The 9,308-nt window shown below is 52.5% G+C and overlaps 22 non-coding genes and 19 pseudogenes across 22 annotated transcripts; all 41 read right to left on the bottom strand.

Annotated features, from left to right (window-relative positions):
* Positions 1-31: 31 nt before the first annotated feature.
* Positions 32-140, bottom strand: LOC131111604 (5S ribosomal RNA; annotated as a pseudogene).
* A 111-nt stretch (positions 141-251) lies between these two features.
* Positions 252-370, bottom strand: LOC131115603 (5S ribosomal RNA). The gene has a single exon (XR_009122879.1). It is a non-coding gene; the product is annotated as a 5S ribosomal RNA (ribosomal RNA).
* A 112-nt stretch (positions 371-482) lies between these two features.
* On the bottom strand, positions 483-601 carry LOC131115509 (5S ribosomal RNA). Its single transcript, XR_009122786.1, has one exon. It is a non-coding gene; the product is annotated as a 5S ribosomal RNA (ribosomal RNA).
* Positions 602-713: 112 nt separating this feature from the next.
* On the bottom strand, positions 714-832 carry LOC131111743 (5S ribosomal RNA). Its single transcript, XR_009121321.1, has one exon. It is a non-coding gene; the product is annotated as a 5S ribosomal RNA (ribosomal RNA).
* A 112-nt stretch (positions 833-944) lies between these two features.
* LOC131111495 (5S ribosomal RNA) lies at positions 945-1,063 on the bottom strand. The gene has a single exon (XR_009121207.1). It is a non-coding gene; the product is annotated as a 5S ribosomal RNA (ribosomal RNA).
* Positions 1,064-1,174: 111 nt separating this feature from the next.
* LOC131117538 (5S ribosomal RNA) lies at positions 1,175-1,293 on the bottom strand. The gene has a single exon (XR_009124753.1). It is a non-coding gene; the product is annotated as a 5S ribosomal RNA (ribosomal RNA).
* Positions 1,294-1,405: 112 nt separating this feature from the next.
* LOC131117572 (5S ribosomal RNA) lies at positions 1,406-1,524 on the bottom strand. Its single transcript, XR_009124786.1, has one exon. It is a non-coding gene; the product is annotated as a 5S ribosomal RNA (ribosomal RNA).
* Positions 1,525-1,636: 112 nt separating this feature from the next.
* Positions 1,637-1,745, bottom strand: LOC131111738 (5S ribosomal RNA; annotated as a pseudogene).
* A 112-nt stretch (positions 1,746-1,857) lies between these two features.
* Positions 1,858-1,976, bottom strand: LOC131116382 (5S ribosomal RNA). Its single transcript, XR_009123632.1, has one exon. It is a non-coding gene; the product is annotated as a 5S ribosomal RNA (ribosomal RNA).
* Positions 1,977-2,088: 112 nt separating this feature from the next.
* On the bottom strand, positions 2,089-2,197 carry LOC131113502 (5S ribosomal RNA; annotated as a pseudogene).
* Positions 2,198-2,309: 112 nt separating this feature from the next.
* Positions 2,310-2,418, bottom strand: LOC131114162 (5S ribosomal RNA; annotated as a pseudogene).
* A 112-nt stretch (positions 2,419-2,530) lies between these two features.
* LOC131118259 (5S ribosomal RNA) lies at positions 2,531-2,649 on the bottom strand. The gene has a single exon (XR_009125425.1). It is a non-coding gene; the product is annotated as a 5S ribosomal RNA (ribosomal RNA).
* Positions 2,650-2,761: 112 nt separating this feature from the next.
* LOC131112385 (5S ribosomal RNA) lies at positions 2,762-2,870 on the bottom strand (annotated as a pseudogene).
* Positions 2,871-2,982: 112 nt separating this feature from the next.
* On the bottom strand, positions 2,983-3,111 carry LOC131118530 (5S ribosomal RNA; annotated as a pseudogene).
* Positions 3,112-3,223: 112 nt separating this feature from the next.
* LOC131112384 (5S ribosomal RNA) lies at positions 3,224-3,332 on the bottom strand (annotated as a pseudogene).
* A 112-nt stretch (positions 3,333-3,444) lies between these two features.
* On the bottom strand, positions 3,445-3,563 carry LOC131117983 (5S ribosomal RNA). Its single transcript, XR_009125180.1, has one exon. It is a non-coding gene; the product is annotated as a 5S ribosomal RNA (ribosomal RNA).
* Positions 3,564-3,675: 112 nt separating this feature from the next.
* Positions 3,676-3,784, bottom strand: LOC131112944 (5S ribosomal RNA; annotated as a pseudogene).
* Positions 3,785-3,896: 112 nt separating this feature from the next.
* Positions 3,897-4,005, bottom strand: LOC131113128 (5S ribosomal RNA; annotated as a pseudogene).
* A 112-nt stretch (positions 4,006-4,117) lies between these two features.
* LOC131117982 (5S ribosomal RNA) lies at positions 4,118-4,236 on the bottom strand. The gene has a single exon (XR_009125179.1). It is a non-coding gene; the product is annotated as a 5S ribosomal RNA (ribosomal RNA).
* Positions 4,237-4,348: 112 nt separating this feature from the next.
* Positions 4,349-4,457, bottom strand: LOC131112943 (5S ribosomal RNA; annotated as a pseudogene).
* Positions 4,458-4,569: 112 nt separating this feature from the next.
* On the bottom strand, positions 4,570-4,678 carry LOC131113028 (5S ribosomal RNA; annotated as a pseudogene).
* Positions 4,679-4,790: 112 nt separating this feature from the next.
* On the bottom strand, positions 4,791-4,919 carry LOC131118023 (5S ribosomal RNA; annotated as a pseudogene).
* Positions 4,920-5,030: 111 nt separating this feature from the next.
* LOC131116913 (5S ribosomal RNA) lies at positions 5,031-5,149 on the bottom strand. The gene has a single exon (XR_009124146.1). It is a non-coding gene; the product is annotated as a 5S ribosomal RNA (ribosomal RNA).
* Positions 5,150-5,261: 112 nt separating this feature from the next.
* On the bottom strand, positions 5,262-5,370 carry LOC131113134 (5S ribosomal RNA; annotated as a pseudogene).
* Positions 5,371-5,482: 112 nt separating this feature from the next.
* Positions 5,483-5,601, bottom strand: LOC131116381 (5S ribosomal RNA). The gene has a single exon (XR_009123631.1). It is a non-coding gene; the product is annotated as a 5S ribosomal RNA (ribosomal RNA).
* Positions 5,602-5,713: 112 nt separating this feature from the next.
* LOC131113501 (5S ribosomal RNA) lies at positions 5,714-5,822 on the bottom strand (annotated as a pseudogene).
* A 112-nt stretch (positions 5,823-5,934) lies between these two features.
* LOC131114161 (5S ribosomal RNA) lies at positions 5,935-6,043 on the bottom strand (annotated as a pseudogene).
* A 112-nt stretch (positions 6,044-6,155) lies between these two features.
* Positions 6,156-6,274, bottom strand: LOC131118248 (5S ribosomal RNA). Its single transcript, XR_009125414.1, has one exon. It is a non-coding gene; the product is annotated as a 5S ribosomal RNA (ribosomal RNA).
* A 112-nt stretch (positions 6,275-6,386) lies between these two features.
* On the bottom strand, positions 6,387-6,495 carry LOC131112383 (5S ribosomal RNA; annotated as a pseudogene).
* Positions 6,496-6,607: 112 nt separating this feature from the next.
* LOC131114160 (5S ribosomal RNA) lies at positions 6,608-6,716 on the bottom strand (annotated as a pseudogene).
* Positions 6,717-6,828: 112 nt separating this feature from the next.
* Positions 6,829-6,947, bottom strand: LOC131115347 (5S ribosomal RNA). Its single transcript, XR_009122629.1, has one exon. It is a non-coding gene; the product is annotated as a 5S ribosomal RNA (ribosomal RNA).
* A 112-nt stretch (positions 6,948-7,059) lies between these two features.
* LOC131111628 (5S ribosomal RNA) lies at positions 7,060-7,178 on the bottom strand. Its single transcript, XR_009121305.1, has one exon. It is a non-coding gene; the product is annotated as a 5S ribosomal RNA (ribosomal RNA).
* Positions 7,179-7,290: 112 nt separating this feature from the next.
* On the bottom strand, positions 7,291-7,409 carry LOC131116251 (5S ribosomal RNA). The gene has a single exon (XR_009123506.1). It is a non-coding gene; the product is annotated as a 5S ribosomal RNA (ribosomal RNA).
* Positions 7,410-7,520: 111 nt separating this feature from the next.
* On the bottom strand, positions 7,521-7,629 carry LOC131111603 (5S ribosomal RNA; annotated as a pseudogene).
* Positions 7,630-7,740: 111 nt separating this feature from the next.
* On the bottom strand, positions 7,741-7,859 carry LOC131115601 (5S ribosomal RNA). Its single transcript, XR_009122878.1, has one exon. It is a non-coding gene; the product is annotated as a 5S ribosomal RNA (ribosomal RNA).
* Positions 7,860-7,971: 112 nt separating this feature from the next.
* Positions 7,972-8,090, bottom strand: LOC131115508 (5S ribosomal RNA). The gene has a single exon (XR_009122784.1). It is a non-coding gene; the product is annotated as a 5S ribosomal RNA (ribosomal RNA).
* Positions 8,091-8,202: 112 nt separating this feature from the next.
* LOC131111513 (5S ribosomal RNA) lies at positions 8,203-8,321 on the bottom strand. The gene has a single exon (XR_009121224.1). It is a non-coding gene; the product is annotated as a 5S ribosomal RNA (ribosomal RNA).
* A 112-nt stretch (positions 8,322-8,433) lies between these two features.
* Positions 8,434-8,552, bottom strand: LOC131111483 (5S ribosomal RNA). The gene has a single exon (XR_009121196.1). It is a non-coding gene; the product is annotated as a 5S ribosomal RNA (ribosomal RNA).
* Positions 8,553-8,663: 111 nt separating this feature from the next.
* LOC131117537 (5S ribosomal RNA) lies at positions 8,664-8,782 on the bottom strand. Its single transcript, XR_009124752.1, has one exon. It is a non-coding gene; the product is annotated as a 5S ribosomal RNA (ribosomal RNA).
* A 112-nt stretch (positions 8,783-8,894) lies between these two features.
* Positions 8,895-9,013, bottom strand: LOC131117571 (5S ribosomal RNA). The gene has a single exon (XR_009124785.1). It is a non-coding gene; the product is annotated as a 5S ribosomal RNA (ribosomal RNA).
* Positions 9,014-9,125: 112 nt separating this feature from the next.
* LOC131111736 (5S ribosomal RNA) lies at positions 9,126-9,234 on the bottom strand (annotated as a pseudogene).
* Positions 9,235-9,308: the final 74 nt, after the last annotated feature.

Here is a 9,308-nt window from a genome sequence, read left to right as displayed (position 1 = left end):
CTGCTGTCAGGCTAGAGCAGAAACCATAAAAAGCTTACAGCACCTGGTATTCCCAGGCGGTCTCCCATCCAAGTACTAACCAGGCCCTCCCCTGCTTAGCTTCCGAGATCGGGCGTTTTCAGGGTAGTATGGCCGTAAGCTGCCAGGACAACTGAAAAGATCTTATTTGAAGGCGACGCAGGCCAAACTAGATCCAGTAAAAAGTGTCAAACAGCGCCCTCTGCTGTCAGGCTAGAGAAGAAACCATAAAAAGCTCACAGCACCTGGTATTCCCAGGCGGTCTCCCATCCAAGTACTAACCAGGCCCGCCCCTGCTTAGCTTCCGAGATCGGACGAGATCGGGCGTTTTCAGGGTAGTATGGCCGTAAGCTGCCAGGTCAACTGAAAAGATCCTATTTGAAGGTGACGCAGGCCAAACTAGACTCCAGCAAAACATGTCAAACAGCGCCCTCTGCTGTCAGGCAAGAGCAGAAACCATAAAAAGCTTACAGCACCTGGTATTCCCAGGCGGTCTCCCATTCAAGTACTAACCAGGCCCGCCCCTGCTTAGCTTCCGAGATCGGACGAGATCGGGCGTTTTCAGGGTAGTATGGCCGTAAGCTGCCAGGACAACTGTAAAGATCCTATTTGAAGGCGACGCAGGCCAAACTAGACTCCAGCAAAAAGTGTCAAACAGCGCCCTCTGCTGTCAGGCAAGAGCAGAAACCATAAAAGGCTTACAGCACCTGGTATTCCCAGGCGGTCTCCCATCCAAGTACTAACCAGGCCCACCCCTGCTTAGCTTCCGAGATCGGACGAGATCGGGCGTTTTCAGGGTAGTATGGCCGTAAGCTGCCAGGGCAACTGAAAAGATCCTATTTGAAGAAGACGCAGGCCAAACTAGACTCCAGCAAAAAGTGTCAAACAGCGCCCTCTGCTGTCAGGCAAGAGCAGAAACCATGAAAAGCTTACAGCACCTGGTATTCCCAGGCGGTCTCCCATCCAAGTACTAACCAGGCCCGCCCCTGCTTAGCTTCCGAGATCGGACGAGATCAGGCGTTTTCAGGGTGGTATGGCCGTAAGCTGCCAGGACAACTGAAAAGATCTTATTTGAAGGCGACGCAGGCCAAACTAGATCCAGTAAAAAGTGTCAAACAGCGCCCTCTGCTGTCAGGCTAGAGAAGAAACCATAAAAAGCTCACAGCACCTGGTATTCCCAGGCGGTCTCCCATCCAAGTACTAACCAGGCCCGCCCCTGCTTCGCTTCCGAGATCGGACGAGACCGGGCGTTTTCAGGGTAGTATGGCCGTAAGCTGCCAGGGCAACTGAAAAGATCCTATTTGAAGGCGACGCAGGCCAAACTAGACTCCAGCAAAAAGTGTCAAACAGCGCCCTCTGCTGTTAGGCAAGAGCAGAAACCATAAAAAGCTTACAGCACCTGGTATTCCCAGGCGGTCTCCCATTCAAGTACTAACCAGGCCCGCCCCTGCTTAGCCTCCGAGATCGGACGAGATCGGGCGTTTTCAAGGTAGTATGGCCGTAAGCTGCCAGGTCAACTGAAAAGATCCTATTTGAAGGTGACGCAGGCCAAACTAGACTCCAGCAAAACATGTCAAACAGCGCCCTCTGCTGTCAGGCAAGAGCAGAAACCATAAAAAGCTTACAGCACCTGGTATTCCCAGGCGGTCTCCCATCCAAGTACTAACCAGGCCCGCCCCTGCTTAGCTTCCGAGATCGGGCGTTTTCAGGGTAGTATGGCCGTAAGCTGCCAGGTCAACTGAAAAGATCCTATTTGAAGGTGACGCAGGCCAAACTAGACTCCAGCAAAACATGTCAAACAGCGCCCTCTGCTGTCAGGCAAGAGCAGAAACCATGAAAAGCTTACAGCACCTGGTATTCCCAGGCGGTCTCCCATCCAAGTACTAACCAGGCCCGCCCCTGCTTAGCTTCTGAGATCGGACGAGATCGGGCGTTTTCAGGGTAGTATGGCCGTAAGCTGCCACATCAACTGAAAAGATCCTATTTGAAGGCGACGCAGGCCAAACTAGACTCCAGCAAATAATGTCAAACAGCGCCCTCTGCTGTCAGGCAAGAGCAGAAACCATGAAAAGCTTACAGCACCTGGTATTCCCAGGCGGTCTCCCATCCAAGTACTAACCAGGCCCGCCCCTGCTTAGCTTCCGAGATCGGGCGTTTTCAGGGTAGTATGGCCAAAAACTGCCAGGTCAACTGAAAAGATCCTATTTGAAGGTGACGCAGGCCAAACTAGACTCCAGCAAAAAGTGTCAAACAGCGCCCTCTGCTGTCAGGCAAGAGCAGAAACCATAAAAAGCTTACAGCACCTGGTATTCCCTGGCGGTCTCCCATCCAAGTACTAACCAGGCGCACCCCTGCTTAGCTTCCGAGATCAGGCGTTTTCAGGGTAGTGTGGCTGTAAGCTGCCAGGGCAACTGTAAAGATCCTATTTGAAGGCCACGCAGGCCAAACTAGACTCCAGCAAAAAGTGTCAAACAGCGCCCTCTGCTGTCAGGCAAGAGCAGAAACCATAAAAGGCTTACAGCACCTGGTATTCCCAGGCGGTCTCCCATCCAAGTACTAACCAGGCCCGCCCCTGCTTAGCTTCCGAGATCGGACGAGATCGGGCGTTTTCAGGGTAGTATGGCCGTAAGCTGCCAGGTCAACTGAAAAGATCCTATTTGAAGGTGACGCAGGCCAAACTAGACTCCAGCAAAACATGTCAAACAGCGCCCTCTGCTGTCAGGCAAGAGCAGAAACCATAAAAAGCTTACAGCACCTGGTATTCCCAGGCGGTCTCCCATCCAAGTACTAACCAGGCCCGCCCCTGCTTAGCTTCCGAGATCGGGCGTTTTCAGGGTAGTGTGGCCGTAAGCTGCCAGGGCAACTAAAAAGATCCTATTTGAAGTTGACGCAGGCCAAACTAGACTCCAGTAAAAAGTGTCAAACATCGCCCTCTGCTGTCAGGCAAGAGCAGAAACCATAAAAAGCTTACAGCACCTGGTATTCCCAGGCGGTCTCCCATCCAAGTACTAACCAGGCCCACCCCTGCTTAGCTTCCGAGATCGGATGAGATCGGACGAGATTGGGCGTTTTCAGGGTAGTATGGCCGTAAGCTGCCAGGGCAACTGAAAAGATCCTATTTGAAGAAGACGCAGGCCAAACTAGACTCCAGCAAAAAGTGTCAAACAGCGCCCTCTGCTGTCAGGCAAGAGCAGAAACCATAAAAAGCTTACAGCACCTGGTATTCCCAGGCGGTCTCCCATCCAAGTACTAACCAGGCCCGCCCCTGCTTAGCTTCCGAGATCGGGCGTTTTCAGGGTAGTGTGGCCGTAAGCTGCCAGGGCAACTGAAAAGATCCTATTTGAAGTTGACGCAGGCCAAACTAGACTCCAGCAAAAAGTGTCAAACAGCGCCCTCTGCTGTCAGGCAAGAGCAGAAACCATAAAAAGCTTACAGCACCTGGTATTCCCAGGCGGTCTACCATCCAAGTACTAACCAGGCCGGCCCCTGCTTAGCTTCCGAGATCGGACGAGACCGGGCGTTTTCAGGGTAGTATGGCCGTAAGCTGCCAGGGCAACTGAAAAGATCCTATTTGAAGGCGACGCAGGCCAAACTAGACTCCAGCAAAAAGTGTCAAACAGCGCCCTCTGCTGTTAGGCAAGAGCAGAAACCATAAAAAGCTTACAGCACCTGGTATTCCCAGGCGGTCTCCCATCCAAGTACTAACCAGGCCCGCCCCTGCTTAGCTTCCGAGATCGGGCGTTTTCAGGGTAGTATGGCCAAAAGCTGCCAAGGCAACTGAAAAGATCCTATTTGAAGGCGACGCAGGACAAACTAGACTCCAGCAAAAAGTGTCAAACAGCGCCCTCTGCTGTCAGGCAAGAGCAGAAACCATAAAAAGCTAACAGCACCTGGTATTCCCAGGCGGTCTCCCATCCAAGTACTAACCAGGCCCGCCCCTGCTTAGCTTCCGAGATCGGGCGTTTTCAGGGTAGTGTGGCCGTAAGCTGCCAGGGCAACTGAAAAGATCCTATTTGAAGTTGACGCAGGCCAAACTAGACTCCAGCAAAAAGTGTCAAACAGCGCCCTCTGCTGTCAGGCAAGAGCAGAAACCATAAAAAGCTTACAGCACCTGGTATTCCCAGGCGGTCTACCATCCAAGTACTAACCAGGCCGGCCCCTGCTTAGCTTCCGAGATCGGACGAGACCGGGCGTTTTCAGGGTAGTATGGCCGTAAGCTGCCAGGGCAACTGAAAAGATCCTATTTGAAGGCGACGCAGGCCAAACTAGACTCCAGCAAAAAGTGTCAAACAGCGCCCTCTGCTGTTAGGCAAGAGCAGAAACCATAAAAAGCTTACAGCACCTGGTATTCCCAGGCGGTCTCCCATCCAAGTACTAACCAGGCCCGCCCCTGCTTAGCTTCCGAGATCGGGCGTTTTCAGGGTAGTATGGCCAAAAGCTGCCAAGGCAACTGAAAAGATCCTATTTGAAGGCGACGCAGGACAAACTAGACTCCAGCAAAAAGTGTCAAACAGCGCCCTCTGCTGTCAGGCAAGAGCAGAAACCATAAAAAGCTTACAGCACCTGGTATTCCCAGGCGGTCTCCCATCCAAGTACTAACCAGGCCCGCCCCTGCTTAGCTTCCGAGATCGGGCATTTTCAGGGTAGTGTGGCCGTAAGCTGCCAGGGCAACTGAAAAGATCCTATTTGAAGTTGACGCAGGCCAAACTAGACTCCAGTAAAAAGTGTCAAACATCGCCCTCTGCTGTCAGGCAAGAGCAGAAACCATAAAAAGCTTACAGCACCTGGTATTCCCAGGCGGTCTCCCACCCAAGTACTAACCAGGCCCACCCCTGCTTAGCTTCCGAGATCGGATGAGATCGGACGAGATCGGGCGTTTTCAGGGTAGTATGGCCGTAAGCTGCCAGGTCAACTGAAAAGATCCTATTGAAGGTGACGCAGGCCAAACTAGACTCCAGCAAAAAGTGTCAAACAGCGCCCTCTGCTGTCAGGCAAGAGCAGAAACCATAAAAGGCTTACAGCACCTGGTATTGCCAGGTGGTCTCCCATCGAAGTACTAACCAGGCCCACCCCTGCTTAGCTTCCGAGATCGGACGAGATCGGGCGTTTTCAGGGTAGTATGGCCGTAAGCTGCCACATCAACTGAAAAGATCCTATTTGAAGGCGACGCAGGCCAAACTAGACTCCAGCAAAAAGTGTCAAACAGCGCCCTCTGCTGTCAGGCAAGAGCAGAAACCATAAAAAGCTTACAGCACCTGGTATTCCCAGGCGGTCTCCCATCCAAGTACTAACCAGGCACGCCCCTGCTTAGCTTCCGAGATCGGGCGTTTTCAGGGTAGTATGGCCGTAAGCTGCCAGGTCAACTGAAAAGATCCTATTTGAAGGTGACGCAGGCCAAACTAGACTCCAGCAAAACATGTCAAACAGCGCCCTCTGCTGTCAGGCAAGAGCAGAAACCATGAAAAGCTTACAGCACCTGGTATTCCCAGGCGGTCTCCCATCCAAGTACTAACCAGGCCCGCCCCTGCTTAGCTTCTGAGATCGGACGAGATCGGGCGTTTTCAGGGTAGTATGGCCGTAAGCTGCCACATCAACTGAAAAGATCCTATTTGAAGGCGACGCAGGCCAAACTAGACTCCAGCAAATAATGTCAAACAGCGCCCTCTGCTGTCAGGCAAGAGCAGAAACCATGAAAAGCTTACAGCACCTGGTATTCCCAGGCGGTCTCCCATCCAAGTACTAACCAGGCCCGCCCCTGCTTAGCTTCCGAGATCGGGCGTTTTCAGGGTAGTATGGCCAAAAACTGCCAGGTCAACTGAAAAGATCCTATTTGAAGGTGACGCAGGCCAAACTAGACTCCAGCAAAAAGTGTCAAACAGCGCCCTCTGCTGTCAGGCAAGAGCAGAAACCATAAAAAGCTTACAGCACCTGGTATTCCCTGGCGGTCTCCCATCCAAGTACTAACCAGGCGCACCCCTGCTTAGCTTCCGAGATCAGGCGTTTTCAGGGTAGTGTGGCTGTAAGCTGCCAGGGCAACTGTAAAGATCCTATTTGAAGGCCACGCAGGCCAAACTAGACTCCAGCAAAAAGTGTCAAACAGCGCCCTCTGCTGTCAGGCAAGAGCAGAAACCATAAAAGGCTTACAGCACCTGGTATTCCCAGGCGGTCTCCCATCCAAGTACTAACCAGGCCCGCCCCTGCTTAGCTTCCGAGATCGGACGAGATCGGGCGTTTTCAGGGTAGTATGGCCGTAAGCTGCCAGGTCAACTGAAAAGATCCTATTTGAAGGTGACGCAGGCCAAACTAGACTCCAGCAAAACATGTCAAACAGCGCCCTCTGCTGTCAGGCAAGAGCAGAAACCATAAAAAGCTTACAGCACCTGGTATTCCCAGGCGGTCTCCCATCCAAGTACTAACCAGGCCCGCCCCTGCTTAGCTTCCGAGATCGGGCGTTTTCAGGGTAGTGTGGCCGTAAGCTGCCAGGGCAACTAAAAAGATCCTATTTGAAGTTGACGCAGGCCAAACTAGACTCCAGTAAAAAGTGTCAAACATCGCCCTCTGCTGTCAGGCAAGAGCAGAAACCATAAAAAGCTTACAGCACCTGGTATTCCCTGGCGGTCTCCCATCCAAGTACTAACCAGGCGCACCCCTGCTTAGCTTCCGAGATCAGGCGTTTTCAGGGTAGTGTGGCTGTAAGCTGCCAGGGCAACTGTAAAGATCCTATTTGAAGGCCACGCAGGCCAAACTAGACTCCAGCAAAAAGTGTCAAACAGCGCCCTCTGCTGTCAGGCAAGAGCAGAAACCATAAAAGGCTTACAGCACCTGGTATTCCCAGGCGGTCTCCCATCCAAGTACTAACCAGGCCCGCCCCTGCTTAGCTTCCGAGATCGGACGAGATCGGGCGTTTTCAGGGTAGTATGGCCATAAGCTGCCAGGACAACTGTAAAGATCCTATTTGAAGGCGACGCAGGCCAAACTAGACTCCAGCAAAAAGTGTCAAACAGCGCCCTCTGCTGTCAGGCAAGAGCAGAAACCATAAAAGGCTTACAGCACCTGGTATTCCCAGGCGGTCTCCCATCCAAGTACTAACCAGGCCCACCCCTGCTTAGCTTCCGAGATCGGACGAGATCGGGCGTTTTCAGGGTAGTATGGCCGTAAGCTGCCAGGGCAACTGAAAAGATCCTATTTGAAGAAGACGCAGGCCAAACTAGACTCCAGCAAAAAGTGTCAAACAGCGCCCTCTGCTGTCAGGCAAGAGCAGAAACCATGAAAAGCTTACAGCACCTGGTATTCCCAGGCGGTCTCCCATCCAAGTACTAACCAGGCCCGCCCCTGCTTAGCTTCTGAGATCGGACGAGATCAGGCGTTTTCAGGGTGGTATGGCCGTAAGCTGCCAGGACAACTGAAAAGATCTTATTTGAAGGCGACGCAGGCCAAACTAGATCCAGCAAAAAGTGTCAAACAGCGCCCTCTGCTGTCAGGCTAGAGCAGAAACCATAAAAAGCTTACAGCACCTGGTATTCCCAGGCGGTCTCCCATCCAAGTACTAACCAGGCCCTCCCCTGCTTAGCTTCCGAGATCGGGCGTTTTCAGGGTAGTATGGCCGTAAGCTGCCAGGACAACTGAAAAGATCTTATTTGAAGGCGACGCAGGCCAAACTAGATCCAGTAAAAAGTGTCAAACAGCGCCCTCTGCTGTCAGGCTAGAGAAGAAACCATAAAAAGCTCACAGCACCTGGTATTCCCAGGCGGTCTCCCATCCAAGTACTAACCAGGCCCGCCCCTGCTTAGCTTCCGAGATCGGACGAGATCGGGCGTTTTCAGGGTAGTATGGCCGTAAGCTGCCAGGTCAACTGAAAAGATCCTATTTGAAGGTGACGCAGGCCAAACTAGACTCCAGCAAAACATGTCAAACAGCGCCCTCTGCTGTCAGGCAAGAGCAGAAACCATAAAAAGCTTACAGCACCTGGTATTCCCAGGCGGTCTCCCATTCAAGTACTAACCAGGCCCGCCCCTGCTTAGCTTCCGAGATCGGACGAGATCGGGCGTTTTCAGGGTAGTATGGCCGTAAGCTGCCAGGACAACTGTAAAGATCCTATTTGAAGGCGACGCAGGCCAAACTAGACTCCAGCAAAAAGTGTCAAACAGCGCCCTCTGCTGTCAGGCAAGAGCAGAAACCATAAAAGGCTTACAGCACCTGGTATTCCCAGGCGGTCTCCCATCCAAGTACTAACCAGGCCCACCCCTGCTTAGCTTCCGAGATCGGACGAGATCGGGCGTTTTCAGGGTAGTATGGCCGTAAGCTGCCAGGGCAACTGAAAAGATCCTATTTGAAGAAGACGCAGGCCAAACTAGACTCCAGCAAAAAGTGTCAAACAGCGCCCTCTGCTGTCAGGCAAGAGCAGAAACCATGAAAAGCTTACAGCACCTGGTATTCCCAGGCGGTCTCCCATCCAAGTACTAACCAGGCCCGCCCCTGCTTAGCTTCCGAGATCGGACGAGATCAGGCGTTTTCAGGGTGGTATGGCCGTAAGCTGCCAGGACAACTGAAAAGATCTTATTTGAAGGCGACGCAGGCCAAACTAGATCCAGTAAAAAGTGTCAAACAGCGCCCTCTGCTGTCAGGCTAGAGAAGAAACCATAAAAAGCTCACAGCACCTGGTATTCCCAGGCGGTCTCCCATCCAAGTACTAACCAGGCCCGCCCCTGCTTCGCTTCCGAGATCGGACGAGACCGGGCGTTTTCAGGGTAGTATGGCCGTAAGCTGCCAGGGCAACTGAAAAGATCCTATTTGAAGGCGACGCAGGCCAAACTAGACTCCAGCAAAAAGTGTCAAACAGCGCCCTCTGCTGTTAGGCAAGAGCAGAAACCATAAAAAGCTTACAGCACCTGGTATTCCCAGGCGGTCTCCCATTCAAGTACTAACCAGGCCCGCCCCTGCTTAGCCTCCGAGATCGGACGAGATCGGGCGTTTTCAAGGTAGTATGGCCGTAAGCTGCCAGGTCAACTGAAAAGATCCTATTTGAAGGTGACGCAGGCCAAACTAGACTCCAGCAAAACATGTCAAACAGCGCCCTCTGCTGTCAGGCAAGAGCAGAAACCATAAAAAGCTTACAGCACCTGGTATTCCCAGGCGGTCTCCCATCCAAGTACTAACCAGGCCCGCCCCTGCTTAGCTTCCGAGATCGGGCGTTTTCAGGGTAGTATGGCCGTAAGCTGCCAGGTCAACTGAAAAGATCCTATTTGAAGGTGACGCAGGCCAAACTAGACTCCAGCAAAACATGTCAAACA

This window comes from Doryrhamphus excisus, unplaced genomic scaffold (assembly GCF_030265055.1).
Source record: "Doryrhamphus excisus isolate RoL2022-K1 unplaced genomic scaffold, RoL_Dexc_1.0 HiC_scaffold_25, whole genome shotgun sequence".
Lineage (NCBI taxonomy): Eukaryota > Metazoa > Chordata > Actinopteri > Syngnathiformes > Syngnathidae > Doryrhamphus > Doryrhamphus excisus.
Note: the sequence above shows the minus strand (reverse complement) of the source record. Positions and strands in the feature narration are given on the sequence as shown.